Source organism: Rhineura floridana, chromosome 11 (assembly GCF_030035675.1).
Source record: "Rhineura floridana isolate rRhiFlo1 chromosome 11, rRhiFlo1.hap2, whole genome shotgun sequence".
NCBI lineage: Eukaryota > Metazoa > Chordata > Lepidosauria > Squamata > Rhineuridae > Rhineura > Rhineura floridana.
In genome coordinates, this window is record NC_084490.1 from 49,932,333 (window position 1) to 49,948,276 (window position 15,944).

General features: G+C 43.2%; 1 protein-coding gene across 5 annotated transcripts in view; it reads right to left on the bottom strand.

Annotated features, from left to right (window-relative positions):
* The window catches only part of RARA (retinoic acid receptor alpha), a 227,054-nt gene that overhangs the window by 23,792 nt on the left and 187,318 nt on the right, over positions 1-15,944 (bottom strand). The window contains exon 1 of one of the 5 annotated variants that reach the window (XM_061589347.1): positions 4,076-4,094. The exons of the other annotated variants lie outside the window; for them this stretch is intronic. The gene's annotated coding sequence lies outside the window, so the exon portion shown is untranslated. Of the gene's footprint in view, positions 1-4,075; positions 4,095-15,944 lie in introns of those variants that run through there. 5 annotated transcript variants of the gene reach the window in all.

Below are 15,944 nucleotides of genomic sequence, written 5' to 3' on the forward strand. Positions count from 1 at the left end.
AGACCTGAGATGAACACATACAAAACGTGCAATGAAAATGCATTGAAAACACATTCATTACATTCTGGGGTATTTGTTGTCAGGACAGCAACACTAGAATATTCCCTATAGCCGTACTTAAGAGTTAACAATTTTCAATCCTTAGCATTATTAAGATTTCTGACTGCAAGGAAGTTTCTAAACATATTAAACTAAATGTGCTTAGAAACCCTCTTCAGACCTTCCTGCTCAGCTCAGAAACGTCAGGGGTGGAGTGGACAGGGCTGGTGCCCAGTGCCCATGGCTCCAACCCCCTACTTGTCTCCCAATTTCCTGTTCAGACATAACACCTAAACAGGGCTTATGTCTCCTAGCATGTTCCACCTATAAATTAAACAGGCCTAGGCATGTTACACCTTCCACCTCTCTTGACTGCCCTCAGTTTCCCTCTTATAAAGAAGTCAATGTGGTACCCTCCAGATGGCCAGTGGAGAGGGACAATGGGAGTTTGGAGTCCAATGGCATTGTGCTGGCTGCCCTGGCTCTTAGATCTTTGGTCCAAGTGGTGAGTCAGAATCCACAACTGGATCATGGCCTGGCCTAAGGTGGGTCACAACAGCAGCACTATCACCATACATGATGATAAATTAAGAAGTGGATTCAAGGGGGGTCCCAGGCCTGAAACCGTTGAAGACTACTGTCCTAGGCCACCAGGAATGTTCCTGATTTGAACATTTTGTTGTTATGTGCCTTCAAGTCGAACTTATGGAGACCCTATGAATCAGCAACCTCCAATAACATCTGTCATGAACCACCCTGTTCAGATTTTGTAAGTTCAGGTCTGTGGCTTCCTTTATGGAAACAATCCATTTCTTGTTTGGTCTTCCTCTTTTTCTACTCCCTCCTGTTTTTCCCAGCATTATTGTCTTTTCTAGTGAATCATGTCTTCTCATGATGTGTCCAAAGTATGATAATCTTAGTTTCATCATTTTAGCTTCTAGTGATAGTTCTGGTTGGTAACATGTGCCTCTGACCATCTGGTGAGTGGTGGCAACACCTGCAATCAGCCCAAATAACAGAAACAAGACATGTGCTGTGCTCAGAGACACGTTACCAAATTCTTCCATGTTACATAGGAAGTGGATTGGACTGTGAAAGACCAACCGAAATTGTGTTTGCATTTTTACAAATTTGCTGGGCAGTTCAATATCTTAGAGAGGAGGTCAGGTCTCCTGCTCCCCTGGTGCATTCACTACAGCTGCCTAATTTCCCTGCTTTTTAGATAGAAATATCTGTTGGCTATAGATACGTTCTTAAACCACAAGAATTTTTTGCCTATTAGTGAATACAATATGTTTTACATCAGCACTCTCCTGTTCTACAGGATAATCTGAGCCCCACAGAGCTCTCTGGAAGAGATACTCTCATTCCTAGCAACTTCATTTGCTATCAAAGCTGTCCTCCAGCCCACAACCCCCCCCCAAATAAAGTTTCAATTCATTTCAGGTTTCAGTAAAAATTTTTTGATGCCCTTCATTTCAAGATGTTGTGCCCTGATTTTTTTTAAATCCAGCAGCTGCCCCCCACAACATGTCACAAATCTCTTATTCTTCAAAATGGGGCAGTTGCCCTAGAAGAAGAAAAAAAATACCTCGCAAACAGGCCTAGGCATCAGGACAGGGAATGTACAGTTCACAATGGATTGTTCCCAGCCCCCCACCGCCTGGGGCAAAGACAAAAGGGAAAGCTAGTAGCTAGAACAACGAGCTGGCTGTTCCTTTTGCCAACAGGACGGCTGTTGGGTCACCCAATTATGCCCACAGAGGCGCAAATTAACTGCTCTCTGACATGCCCTTGCTGGGCCAGAGCCCAGGGTGCCCACCTCCCACCCAAAGGCAGCAAACAGAGGTCGCATTCTTTGGTGAAGACTGCAGGTTGAGGGGGACAGGAGAGTGAGGAGACCAGGGCTACTGGAACATCTCTCTAAAGACAGGGAAGGAAAGGGGGGCACTGCTGCCCCGTCTCCTGAAACAGTCTCTGGCCCCCTCCCCACTTCAGCTGGCAGAATTTAGAGAGGAAGGGAAATGTTTCCAAGAAAACTTTTCACAATTCCTCCAGCCATACTGCAAAAAGAAAAGAAAGCGGTGCTGACATGTGCACACACAGCCACGTTTTTCAGTGTTAAATAGATCTCCCCCTTTTTTCAGTGTACCGTGGGGGCAGTGGGGCAAGTAGAAGAAATTTCTTACCGCTATCATTAATCTTGAACCAGCCCTGCCCCCTTGCTTTAGCCACATTTATTTAGTAAACACCTGCTCCTACCTGGGTCATAGCCTTTGTTAAAGAAACAGATATGAGCTAATAAAAAGAGTGCTACTGAGCATGTATGAAGCATTTTCCTCACCACTGAAACCTGATCCTATATACTTAAGAGTTAATGGCCATGGTTTCCTTTCAGAGCCTCCCAGCTCTAAATTAAGCAGTGCCCATATCTCCCTTGACAGCATTCTGTCCAAAATTTCTTTTGAGTTTTTAACTTATACCTTATATTGGTACCACTGTTAAAACTTATGCTGGCATTCCACAATCTACCAATGCCTTGGGAGGTGACTTGCATACACATCATACATTTAAAGCATATTATTTCCCCCAAAGAATCTTGGGAATTGCAGTTTACTCCTCACAGAGCAACAATTCTCACTATCTTTAACAAACTACTTGGTGTGGCCAAGTTTAAAAAAATGGCAGGGTTGGCTCCTGCACCTTTAACAGTTGTGTAGAAGAGAAAATGTCAGCAGTTGTAGTTTGTCATGCAAGCTACATGGGCTGAAAGTCCCTCTTCCACACAACTATGAAAAGTGTAGGAGCCCTGCCCTCATTTTCATCTAGCCACCCTCCTCGGAAGTGTACAAGACCAGTTTTCTATCCAGTAAGAAAATCCAGCAGTAGTTTCAAAAATCCAGCTGAACCAGCATTCAAATGGACAAAACACATAACTTCCAAGATTTGTACTAACTACATCTGTCTTCCGGAAAACAAAGAGCTATCCTTTAGCTGAAGCTGTTTCATATCCAAACTGCAAAGAAGTATGGGTAAGTCAGGCCAAGCACAAAATGCAGGAAAGCAGAAACTGGAAGAGATGACGAGTAACTTCCTTGTGCAAAAAGAAACCAAGCAGTTACCACAAGCATTGCTACAGGAATAGAATCGTGACTATAATAGCCAGGGATAGATTTATACCCTCCATGAATGGGTTTCTAATTCTTTTGAAAAAGCCACCTAAACCAGTGGACATCACATCATTCTTGCCGTAGTTAGTAGATTCTGTCAGTTCATTAAGCTCTGTGTGAAAGAGGACTTCCTTTTGTAAATCCTGGAACATGCTGCCAATCAGTTTCATTGGATGACCCCAAGTTCTGCCATTATAAGAGAAGTAGAAACATTTCCCTGTCTCCACACCGTTCATAAGGACACTTACTTACAGGTACTGTGGAGACATGATCTCCCCTGACTCAGCCCCTGCAAAGCAGCCAGGACTAGACTGTGATGAAGGAGGTGGAGGTAATCAGCAGAGCAGCCTAGAGGCCAAGAGGAGGGGAAGGGAGGCACTAAAAAGGGCACTTGACAAAAGAGGCAGGCTGTGAGCTGCACAAAGGCAGCCATTGTAGGGCCAGCAAGGGCCATACCTCACTCGACAATGGACATGTTAGAGGAGAGAGAGGGGGTCATGGCAGGGGAGTCAAGGGGAGTGCTGGAGGGAGGAATCAGGCAGGGCCTATTATCTCCCTCAGCCAGAAAGGCCCGATAATACAGGAACAGCCTTTTCTCCCCCATACTCTATACATGCAATATCTGAACCACATACACACGGGCCTTTGTAACACACACCTCACAGAAAAAGACCAAACACACAAGCAATAATCTACTCCAGCATACACACAAACAGGCAGTACAATTTTAAAATATGCACTCGCCAGAGAAATATAAATGCAGTTTTTAAAAAAGTTGTACTTTTGTTGCACACCCAATAGGAGGGTAAGATTCTGCCAAAAAAAAAAAAAAGTGGTCTAATCCACTGTGAGTATAGCATATGTACCTGGAAGGATCCCCGAAGTGTCTAACAGAGTCCTGTTTCTCTCTTCCACCCACGGTGTACACACAGGCCTTGCTTCAGATTGCCATGGGAATGAGAGGCTTGTGCATGCCTCCCATGTTCCTTGAATGAGCAGTGTGGAAAGACCTGGACAGAAATAGGAGGGAGGTGCACCCCACCCCCATTTCCAGAATCAATCTGGCATGCTGACTATCCACATGCAGATATCAAGGAGGGATAAAATGGGCTCTGGCATGCCCCATGGGACTGTGCCTGTGGTGGAAAGAATCATGCCTAATGTATATTTACTCATGGCATAATCCAGCAAAAACTTCTCTAATGCATCCCCCATGAAATGTCAATGACACCTGAACATGAGAATTTCACGGTGGTTACACTCTTAAATATTTTTACTCCCCAACTTTTCAAACCAATTCAAGACAGCATATCACAAATGCATACTAAAATGTCAATATTTCCATAACAACATCTCTCAGAAAATCTAACACAGTTTTTTGATCTACTATAGCCAGTGTGGTGTAGTGGTTAACGTGTTGGTCTGCAACCTGGGAGACCAGGGTTCAAATCCCCACATAGCCATGAAGCTAACTGGGTGACCTTGGGCCAGTCACTGCCTCTCAGCCTCATGAAAACCCTCTTCATAGGGTCGCCATGAGTCGGAATCGACTTGAAGGCAGCACATTTACATTTATAGGAACATAGGAAACTGCCTTATACTGAGTCAATATGGTCTACCGAGACTGGCAGCAGCTGTCCAGGGATTCAGGCAGGGAGTTGCTCCCAGCTCTACCTGGAGATGCCGAGGACCGAACTCGGGACATGCACAGCAGAAGCTATGGCCCTTCCACAGGAAGTTGCTTTGCACCAGGTCAGACTAGTTGTCCTTTGTCCTCCTAGTCCAGTATTGTCTACTCTGGCCAACAGAATATGACCAAGCACTTCCTATCCTCCTACGTGATCCTTTTATGGAGATACTAGGGAATGAACCTGGGAACTTCTGCATGTAAAGCACGTGTTCTACCACTGACTCACCCTTTTATAAAAGGCCATCAGAAGTCTGTTAAGAGTGTTTCTATCATATTCTGTTGAACCACCACATTATTGGTTTGGGGGATAACACATTATGTTGGTTTGGAAAGAGATAAACAAATGATACTTAATTTTCTCTTTCACTCCCTGAATTCCAAATTACCAAATACTTGAAAAACAAACTATTTTATTACAAGAATGGCTGATGAAATTACAAGACATAAGACATAAATTAAGAAATAACTTAAAGAAAAGTAACTAGCAAAATAATTTGTTTAAGGACAACTGGTCAGAATGGGAGCATTTTTGGAGCTTAAGGTAAAATATAATTTGTTTCAGATTTGTAATGGTCCTTGATTTAAAAGGTGACTTGTTTGTAATCTCAAATAAAGATTAGTAACAAGTGTATAGTTAGACAAAAGCACAGGCAGATGAGTATCTCTCTCTCTCTCTCTCTCACACACACACACACAGAGGATCATGTGCCTATTCCATGTACATTGTGAGACATGATGCAATCTATCACATGGTATATCATATCCTACCCCAATTTATATTTTCAGTTTGATCTTAAACATGATTATTTGAGAGTCAGCACTCCCGAGCTCGTTACACTTAACTTCCTACTAACTGTGCTTAGGATTGCAGCCTTAGACCCAAACTGATATACATGTCACAGAAAAATGTAGATTCCACAAAAACACTGAAAAACAAATGGCCGCTGACAGAAACATGTGACTTCTCTATAAGTCTCTGCTATCCGCACTCTTGAGCATCCTTTGATAATACTCTGTGATTGCGTGCTTGTCCTCTTGCCTATCAAGAATGCTTTATAGTGTGTCTTTCATCCATTGTGCATCCATTGATATCATGTTACCTATATTTTTGCAGAAACATGACTAGAAATATGCATGGTGATCTAACACACACATGTTATCTCCCCACATCTGCCCAATTATGTCCACTTTGAGAAAAAAATGTTTTATGTGTAACAAAAAATCTGGGACATAAATAATGTATCCCCCACCACCACCCTGATACACTTACTTACTTACTTACTTACTTACTTACTTACTTACTTATTGCACTTGTATACCGCCCCATAGCCGAAGCTCTCTGGGCGGTTTACAGCATAAACACACACACACACCAAACTCTCATTCCCTAGATGCAAATATATACATACAGTGGACACAACCATGCAAATTCCAAAACACAAGGGTACCCACATACACACATAAGCAAATCCACAAAGCACATCTTCTTTTACACACATCATCTAGCTAAGGTATTCCAGAGGAGTAGTGGTACAACTAGTCTTGTAGCAAAAATAGTCTTCTCATGGCATCATAGGAGACTGACAAATGTATTTTGATACACAGATGTATGAACTAGACACATATGTACAGGCACTGTGTATGGGATGGGGAGGATGATCAATGAAGAATCATCCCCCTCTCCCCAAGCAAGTATGAACCATGAACAAAAGAGCTGTCCCTTTCATTCTCCATTTCTCTACCAATCCTGGCCTCTTTCTCTATTCACCTACATGCCCTTCTGTAGTGTCCAGATGTGGGGGAAAGAGAGACTTTGCTATAATAGACAGACTGAAGTATCAACTATGTAGACAAGACAACACAAATGGCACACTCCCCAGTCAAAATCCTCTAGCTCAGGCATTTCCCTTTTAAGGCAAAATCCTTCACACATTAAATTCACGCTCATACTACCTATCAAAACCCCACCAAGTTGTGCCTATATGTTATGTTTCCATGGATTTAAAATTAAAATTGATGCAACAAAATGATGTTCTGGATATACTGGACTCCATAGCATCTTTATAGGAAGGAATTGGCTAGTTCAGATAGATGCTGGTGATGTAATGCTGATAATGCCTCTTTGAGAAATGTGATGCAGGTGCTTTTACATGGGGTGTGAGGACACTATTTGTATATCTATTTGGACATATGGACTGCCTAAATTAATATATATGCTTAAATTAAGATTGATGGATTATTCTCATTGTTAATGTGAACTTGTGTTGTCTCTTGTTATATCTGCAATAAAATAATATTTTTTTAAAAAACACCACAACAACAGCCCCACAAGATTAAACCCAGCTCATTGGATTCCTTGTTGTGCAATAAACAGAGAGCAGGAGTGAAAAAAGTGTCCAAAGAGCAGAGAGTCTCAGACAACTCAAGAAAATGAGCCAAGCCCTCTGCCAGAGAACGAGGCAAAACTTTTACAGGTTACCAGTCAGTCTGATCTGAAATAAAAATTCCTTCCTAATCTCAAAAAGTGTCAATTCACAGGATCTGTCTAGGATGGCAAAGTATGTGTTTATTTGGCACATGCAGAAGTTACCTATATTGCAACAAGCTTGAACTTTGATGGTGGCACAAAGGGCACATTGCAGAGCAGTCAAGGCAATTATATGACTGCAGCTCTCAGCTCAGTGTGTGCCTCTTTGATTTGCTGAGAACATCCCCTGAATTAATATGTCTGCACATCACATTCAGGCAGGCAGGGCACACTGAGAGCAATGCTCAACAGTCTCCCCTCCCTTCACAACTATGTAACTTTGTCACCCTGTGGAAATTCACAGACTCCACATTCCTTTTTAAGAACAGTGAAAGAGCTTTGTGGCACTTTAAAGACTAACAAATATGTAATGGCAGAAGCTTTAATGGACTCAAGCCTACTTCATGTGACAAAAGCTTATGCCATTATACAATTGTCTTTAAGGTGCCACAAGGCTTTTGGATTGTTTTTGCTGCAAGAGGCTGGAAACCTTTAAGACTTTCCAACCTGCATTGGCTTTTGGCGGCCAGGTGGATGTTTTCTAGCAGCTTAGTTTTTAATGTGGTTTTATATATGGTGCGGGAACACTAAAATCCTGAAGAATAAAAGAAATCATAGATTGTTGTTGTCATGAGCAACAGCAATAATGTGATTAGGGTAGAATTATAAGGGTGCTTGTCCCAGGCACAGCCTAGACAGGGCTGCAAAATATGTAACACATGGAGACAACTGTGTAATCATTACGAGCGTCAGGCTAGGGCTGGGGAGACCCAGGCTCAAATCCCCATTCAGCCACAAGCTCGCTGGATAACTCACCTGGGCCAGTCACCACCTCTCAACCTAAGCTATGAGGATAAAATGGAAGGTTGGGATAGTGGGAGAGAGAACCATGTACGCCGCTTCTAAGCTCCTTGAAGGAAAGGCAGGAGAACAGCAGGCCAACCAAAGGCCTGGTTTACACTCATCCCTGAGCCATGGTTGATTAAACAGCATTAAGCTGTTGGGAAAGGTTTGCACGAAACTACAGTTTGTTTGCTGCCAACAAATCCCAATCTGAAACCTTGGTTTGTTGGCTTATAAACCTTGGGTTGTTTTTAATTATGGCTTGGCATTATGTATGAACCCAGCACTCTTCATTAGCCATGGTTTGTTTGGCCACCCAATCCCAGACACTCACCAAGCTGCAAAGGCATGAGGCAAGAGAAGCTGAAAACAAGACAAACTTTGGGGATACAAGCCATGGGTTGCTTGTTCATCTGCAGGACAACTCACTGGTAACTTGTGGCTTGTTAAACAAATCATGGCTTCCTGTTATATGCAAATCATGTCAGAGTGGCCCTGTCACATCTTTTTGCCCCATGTCTGCCCCCTTACCCAGTTAATCACATCCCCCCCACTTAATAATTCTGTTATGGCAAAAGAAAGTCAGAGATATGCAACAGTGGGCAGCAAAGGCCAGTAGGTTTTTTGCCCAATGCTCAGATAGATTGAGGAACAATCTATCTGAGCAATGAGAGCTTGGAATTCCAAAAGCAATATCCTTAAAAACCCACAACTATTCTTAACTCGTCCTGGTGCCACTTCTTGGGGTTGGAAAGCACAGAACTGGATGCCTGCCCCAGACACAGAAATGACGAGTTACACCAAGGATCCCCAACAGAACGGTAAAGAAAGAGGCAGTGTCTTAACTCGGATGTTGAGAACATGTTTTGCATGCAAAAGGTCCCATTTTCAATCCTATCTCCAGTGACAGCTGGGAGAGACTCCCACCTGAAATCTTGGTCAGTTGCTGCCAGTCAGAACAGTAGACAATATGGAGCTAGACAGACCAATGATCTGACTCAGTATAAGGCAGCTTCCTGTGTCCCTAAAGGTACTCGTTCCCTCAGGAGCCTAAAAGTAAAATGCTGGCTGTCAGAGATCTGAAATAGTTTTCCAGTTCTATCTTCAGATAATTGTTTTCTTGTACACCTGATCTGAAGACAAATGTCCACCCCTTGCTCCGTGTCTCAACTTTCCTTGATTTCAGGAAGGCAAAGCCTGACCTTGAAATGACAAAGCTCAGGCTGAAACCACTGAGGTTATTCTCCCTCTCCCTCTCATACTCCTTCCACAAAGGATCCTGTGAGGCCTCAAACAGGGTCTTTTTTACCTTTGTGTTTATAGAGCACACCTTTGTTTGACAAAATGAGTCAACAGGGATTCTTCCCCAGAGTTGTTTGGCCTCCATCCCAAGCAGAGGAATGAAATATAAATGGATGGGAGGAGTTTTTATTTTTTTTAAAGGCTGGGGCAATAAAGTGCGTTTTACAGGGCAAAACTCTTGTTCTTAGACTTCGCATATACTTACTGGCTTTTAGGACTGAATTCCCAAGGCACTCAACGGGGTCATGGTGCTTTCTTTCCTCAAAGGCTTGAGCCTGCACTCTGCCACTACTCCTCAAGTGCCGTATTTGCACACACTTCAACGTTTGGCAGAGGAAAACAGAAGCCCCAGGAGTTCATGATACAATCGTGGCTGGGACAATGAGCTGGCTGTTTCCTTGAGGACTGAGTGGCATTGCCCTGCCAAAGAATTTTCTGAAAGATTTTGGGGTGGGGGTGGGGGGGAGGAGGGGGCTATCAACTGATCAAATAATTTTTTTAGTTGATTAAAAAGGAATTGATTAAATTGACATTACCCAAACGTCAATGGGAGATACATACTGTAGGAAGTGTGTATGAGAGAGTGTGTTTGAAATTCAACAACAAAAGTGTCCACCTACTCTTAAAGGGAGAGCTGTTTTTTAATATTTTTTCATTCCCTGTTACAGGCACACAGCAGACCCAAAATCAGAGATGTGAAGGTCTGGGGGGAAAAAACCCAGAAAAATTTGGTGGGAAGTCCAGGGGAAAAAAAGATGATTTTTTTTCAAAGTTGCCAGTTTTTTTCTGAGCCTTTACATCTCTACCCAAAATAGTTTCAAAAGGGCGCAATTTGCTTTCATATATTAAAATTGTCCCTCCTTCAATCAGTCAACTAAAACCTTCATGGATAAATCTTTTAATCAGAGCCCTACTACAATACACGAGAGCCAGTCTGGTATAGTGGTTAAGGTGTTGGACTACGACCTGGGAGTCCAGGGTTCGAATCCCCACACAGCCATGAAGCTGGGTGACCTTGGGCCAGTCGTTGCCTCTCAGCCACACAGAAAGGCAATGGTAAACCACCTCTGAATACCCCTTTACCAAGAAAACCCTATTCATAGGGCCGCCATAAATCGTAATCGACTTGGAGGCAGTACATTTCCATTTTCACTACAATACACACATTCCCTTCCTACCCAGAATGTTCATTCTCAGGTGTGATGTAGCAGACCATTCAGCCACTGATTAGTCTGTTAAGAGATTCCTTCCTCCTCTTCTTAATCATCAGTTTGCATGTTCCAAGGTTGGCCTCTGACACTGAAAAGAGGTTACGGGGCTCAGCCGTGTCTCAGCTTAACAACCCTAGGGGTACTTGCTGCTCTTAAGGTAACATGTGAATACTATCCCAAAAAGCTTCCCCAGAGTTCCAAAATGTTGGGGGGAGGGATCTATCCACATGCAAACCCTTGGAATTAGAAGAGCAAGTCGAGGAGGATTGTCTTTAGGAGCACTTTCTGAAATGTTAACATTAAAAATCTGGAAGCTTGTGCACAGCATGGAGGATTTCTTTGGACATTGGTCTGGATCATGACCAAATCTAAGGGTGTAAAACCATGTAAAGTGACATTTGTCTCACAGTGTTGACGGGAAAACTGTATGGCAGAAGGGAAGGCGGATAATCCTTCATACCTAAAAAGGTCTCTGAAGAGCATGATATGATAGAATCACAGTCGGAAGGTACCTTAAAGGTCATCTAGTCCCACCCCTCTCAATGCTGGAAACCCACTACTGTACTACAGCATCTATGATAGGTGGCCATCCAGCCTCTACTTAAAAACCTCTAGCATATAAACCCCATAACACCAACCAAACAAATAATCCTCTCCTACTCTACTGAATCTTCCCTGCAAATGCACCCCATATGTCAGTGTTAGATCCTAGATTAAGCAGCTACAGCAGGTATGTGGAACCTTTGCCTCCTGCCAGAGATTAAGCAATAAAATATTGCTTAACTACAACTCTCATCATCCCTGGTCATTGGCCATGCTTGCTGGGGCTCATAGGAGTTGTAGTTAAGCAACATTTGTAAGGACAACAGTTCCTCAGGCCTGAGCTATGAGGAATTTTTTTGGGGGGGGTGATGGTGATGGGGAGCATGAGCACGAGCACGAGCAGAGGATGAATGACAGACACAGGAAAGATAAAGCACCTTTTCCTCCCACCCATTGATTCTCTCCCCTGCAAATGCCTCCCCTGTGTCACCACAGCATATGTAGGTTTAGAAACACACTTGCAGAATAACAGGAAGGGGGAAAAGAAGGGTAACACAATACACCCTTTCCACAACTGAGGCTCCTATTTCAATTCAACACAACTCCAGCTAAGGTGTCTCTCAGGTAAGGAGGCTGGGAAAGATCCTTGCCAGGACCCAAGAGAGTTGACTCCAAAGCGCACAACCATTCAGTGAGGGCTGAAAATATTGGCTTTGAAAAGCCATTGCTTTGCATCCATACAAGAAGACTCCTCATATCCTAAAACCATAGTTTCCAAGTATGCTCCACAGAACCCCAGAGTTCTTCATTAGGATTCTTCAAGGAAAAAATTGGCAACAGTAGACAAGCTTCCTTAAGAGACAGGTCACTCACCACTGCTGAATGCTTTAACCTCACCCCTCGCACACCCACCTGTCCAAATTGTTGGGGGGATACCTCCACAGTCTTTCCAGGACACATGCCATTTGGTACAGGAGCTGTGCTCCCATAGTGGGGGTAGGAGCCATTTTCAGTGCTCAGGAACATAGCGCTTCCTTTGAACATCCTCCCCCTCCTCCAGGCCTGTACACAGAATAAATCACAGCTCCCATTTGAGAAAGCGGATCCATTAAAGTGACACAGAGAGAGATGTCAATAATTTATTGCCTCTTTTATATAATTTAAGAACTTCCTCAGCAGAGAGCAAGCATTGGCAAAGTATGGATCTGACAAGATTTTGATGCGTGGTGACATGTCGCTGGAGATGCGGTGAGGAGGAAGGAACTTCCTTCCTCCTTTCCAAACCCGCACATTTCAAAAAGAAAAAAGAACAAGCTTTTTGGTTGTATACTTCAGCATGGCTGCTTGAAGGTAGATGAGGGTGCTGAGATTACAGACAATGACAACGAGATTTTGTAGAATGCCCCTTGTTTACAGGCCAGATATGGTGCTCTATGAAGTTTGGACAAGGGCTGCTTCCAAATGGGTGGCTCCTAACACTAATAAATCATTGCTGCTCCATTGTAAGCTATAAGAGGAACTGCAGTTGACTTTCCACACTATCTGGGACATTGTCCTTTTTTTGGAATGTTCATCCTGCTATGTTCCATCCAAGACATAGCTACTAGATCCAATTTACTTGAACACCCATTTTGGAATATAAGAGCGATCCTTAAAAATAATAATAGTAAATATCAATTATTGATTTAACATTCATTCATTTAAGTATGATTACCCATGAAAGGCAAAGAAACAAAAGCTTCATGCAAGTGTTTGCCTGGACATACAAGGGCTTAAGCCGTGGACAGGGGCACACCGACAAAACCCATCCCCCAAAGACCCGGGGCCTTCCGATTCTTCTTCAGGAGGAAGGGCTGAAGAGAGTTCCTAAGGGTGGTCAATTGATAACAGTTGACCATCATAATATGTCTGTTTTAGCCTAATATTGGTTCTTTTATTCTGTAAGTTTTTTCTGTAAGTTTTAATGAAGATTTCCTGCCACTGGCCCTCGCATGTCTACGCAAACACGTGAACAGGACTAAGCTGATTTAAGATACATTTTGAATAAAAAGTGTTTACTTAACAAAAAAACCAACACATTACTGAAATGCTGGTGGCCAGAAAGCCCCCTTCCCCAGTTTTTTAAAGTTAGTATTACATTGCTCTAGCAGTATTATTTATTTATTTATTTATACACACACACAGACACACACCCCTCTTTTCAGATGGACTTCAAAGCAATTTACATTTATTTACATTTTGCTAATTTAAAAATATATATAGCGTGGTGCAGTGGTTAAGGTGTTGGACTACAACCTGGGAGACCAGGGTTCGAATCCCCACATAGCCATGAAGCTCACTGGGTGACCTTGGGCCAGTCACTGCCTCTCAACCTCATGACAACCCTATTCGTGGGGTCGCCGTAAGTCGGAATAGACTTGAAGGCAGTACATTTACATTTACATAGCAGGAAAAGTATTTAATACAGTACTAATTACCAAATTAAATTAGTGGGGATATAAAATGGTTCCCAACCTAAAGATTATAGTTAATGTGTTCTGAGCTGATAGGTTGACCTGCCCGATACCCATGTGAAAATTGTATATCTTTTAAAAAGACAGAAGAGTAGTGCAAATGGGAATTTACTGCAGAGACCATGCTAATCTTCTGCCCATCTCATAAAGTTAGATTTTGCACTGTAAGAAAAAACCCCCACAGAAGCAGCACTGGGGGAATCATGGGAGGACTGCAAATGGGTCATGGTGTTGTGTGGACCCCCTGCAAAACATGACCGAATGCGGCAAGGTACTTCCACACTAAGCACTTAGAGTGGAAGTTGCTTTATACACAGTTTTTATCTGAAAATGCAAAGTCCTATTGCAATTTTCTTCTTCTAAAAATACCTGTTGGGGGTGTGTGATTTCAAACAGGACTGTAGCGTTTTTTTGTGGGGAGGAGTAGTGTCTGTTTCTTCCCCTGACCCAAACCAAATCATTTTTCCTGCAGCTGCTATTAATGCCAGTATGGATGCCAAAATGATTTCCCACTCTGCAGCTAGTAGCCACTCCAGATTGGGATCTCAATCAGCCCCCTTCTTGCAGCTGCTTTTAGTAGAAGATGCAATAATGGATCTTCCCACATAACATCTAGTTAGCTTCTAAGAGAGATCTGCCTCATATTAAGTGCTGTATTCCTTAATGTTTCAGCCATCTTGTCATACCAGCAGAGTGGTAAGAGATGGATTGCTACCTCACTTTCAATGTACACACTTCTGGGTACAGCAGCATTCCTCATCTGCCGAGAGAAACAGTGTAGGCAGATATTTTTTATTAATAAATGCAGAGTATAACTGTATGGTCTTGTGTGCATTTTTGACAGCTAATGTGACCAAATGGCATTGAACAGGATCATTGGGAGGTTCCTCAAGTCCTAGTCCTTCTAGGGTACAGACTCATTCTGTGACCCTGGTCAACTTACTAACTCTCAACCTCAGTTTCTCTGTTTACACAGGGGAATATTGTCAAAGACTACAAATACACTTTGGCAGTTCAAAGGGCAATAGGAACAAGTAGAACTCCACCCCTCCCCAGGGTGCTTAAAAAGGTGGATTCTTCCTTTCCCCCTTGCTTTGGAGCATAAAGTGCAGGCTCTCATCTGAGTTAGTGCTCGCAAATATGATACTGGGTGCAAGATATATTCAGGTTACTTCTTCTAGAATAAGTGAGTGATGGTGTAAGTGCCCTGGAATCACCTTGATGGGATGAAGGGCAGTAAAAAAAAAGGACTAATAAATAAAGTAGTGCATTATTATGTGTAAGTCATATGTCCTGAAGGATCTCCATATTCTCTGTTTAATCCACTGGACTTATGCTCTTTTCCCTTTCCTCCAGCCAATAAGCATGGAAACAGGAGTCCAGCTGCAAACCTGATGTTGGTGTAGCTAAGGGAACCCTCCCTTCCTTCCAAGGGGAATGGCTGCCTCACTCAGCGGCCTGGAATCCACATGGCTTTGCTTTCCTTGAGCCCTTTGCACAGGAAACCCGTTCAGACACACCCCAGACATCCCCATGGGAGGCGGATGCTCCTGCTGACCTGCACACTCCTCCCCCCCTTACACACACACACACACCCCAAATAACCCCACCTCTAAGCCAGCAGGATGCCACTGAATTAATAGGAACCTTGTCCCTGACAGGACTCCACATCTCCCAGCTGGGTCAACAGATGCCTCTCTCGACACAGCAGTCCCTGCACAGCCCGTCTCAACTTGCAGTCCCCACACTTAATCCATAAGTCAGTGGCAGGCTTGGAGCTATGCCAGAGAGAAAGCAAACTGGCTCGCTTAGACCCAGTGCGTTACTTTAAATGATAGTTATTATTAATAGGGCACCTATAAATTAAATGCCATACAGAGTAGCAGAACGAGAAATTCTTGTCCATAGGCTTGCAATTTCCAGAACCCCCCCTTTCCCCCAAGAAGATAATACAGAAAGGAGGTGGGATAAGGAGACAACCTACAATTTTAATAACAGAAAAGAAAAATGTAAGATAAAAGAGCTATTCGGGCTCAACTTGACCGGTAAATGCCTCATCTGCACTGGAAGCCTTTATCCCTAGATCTCGATTGTGAAAAAGCTGAC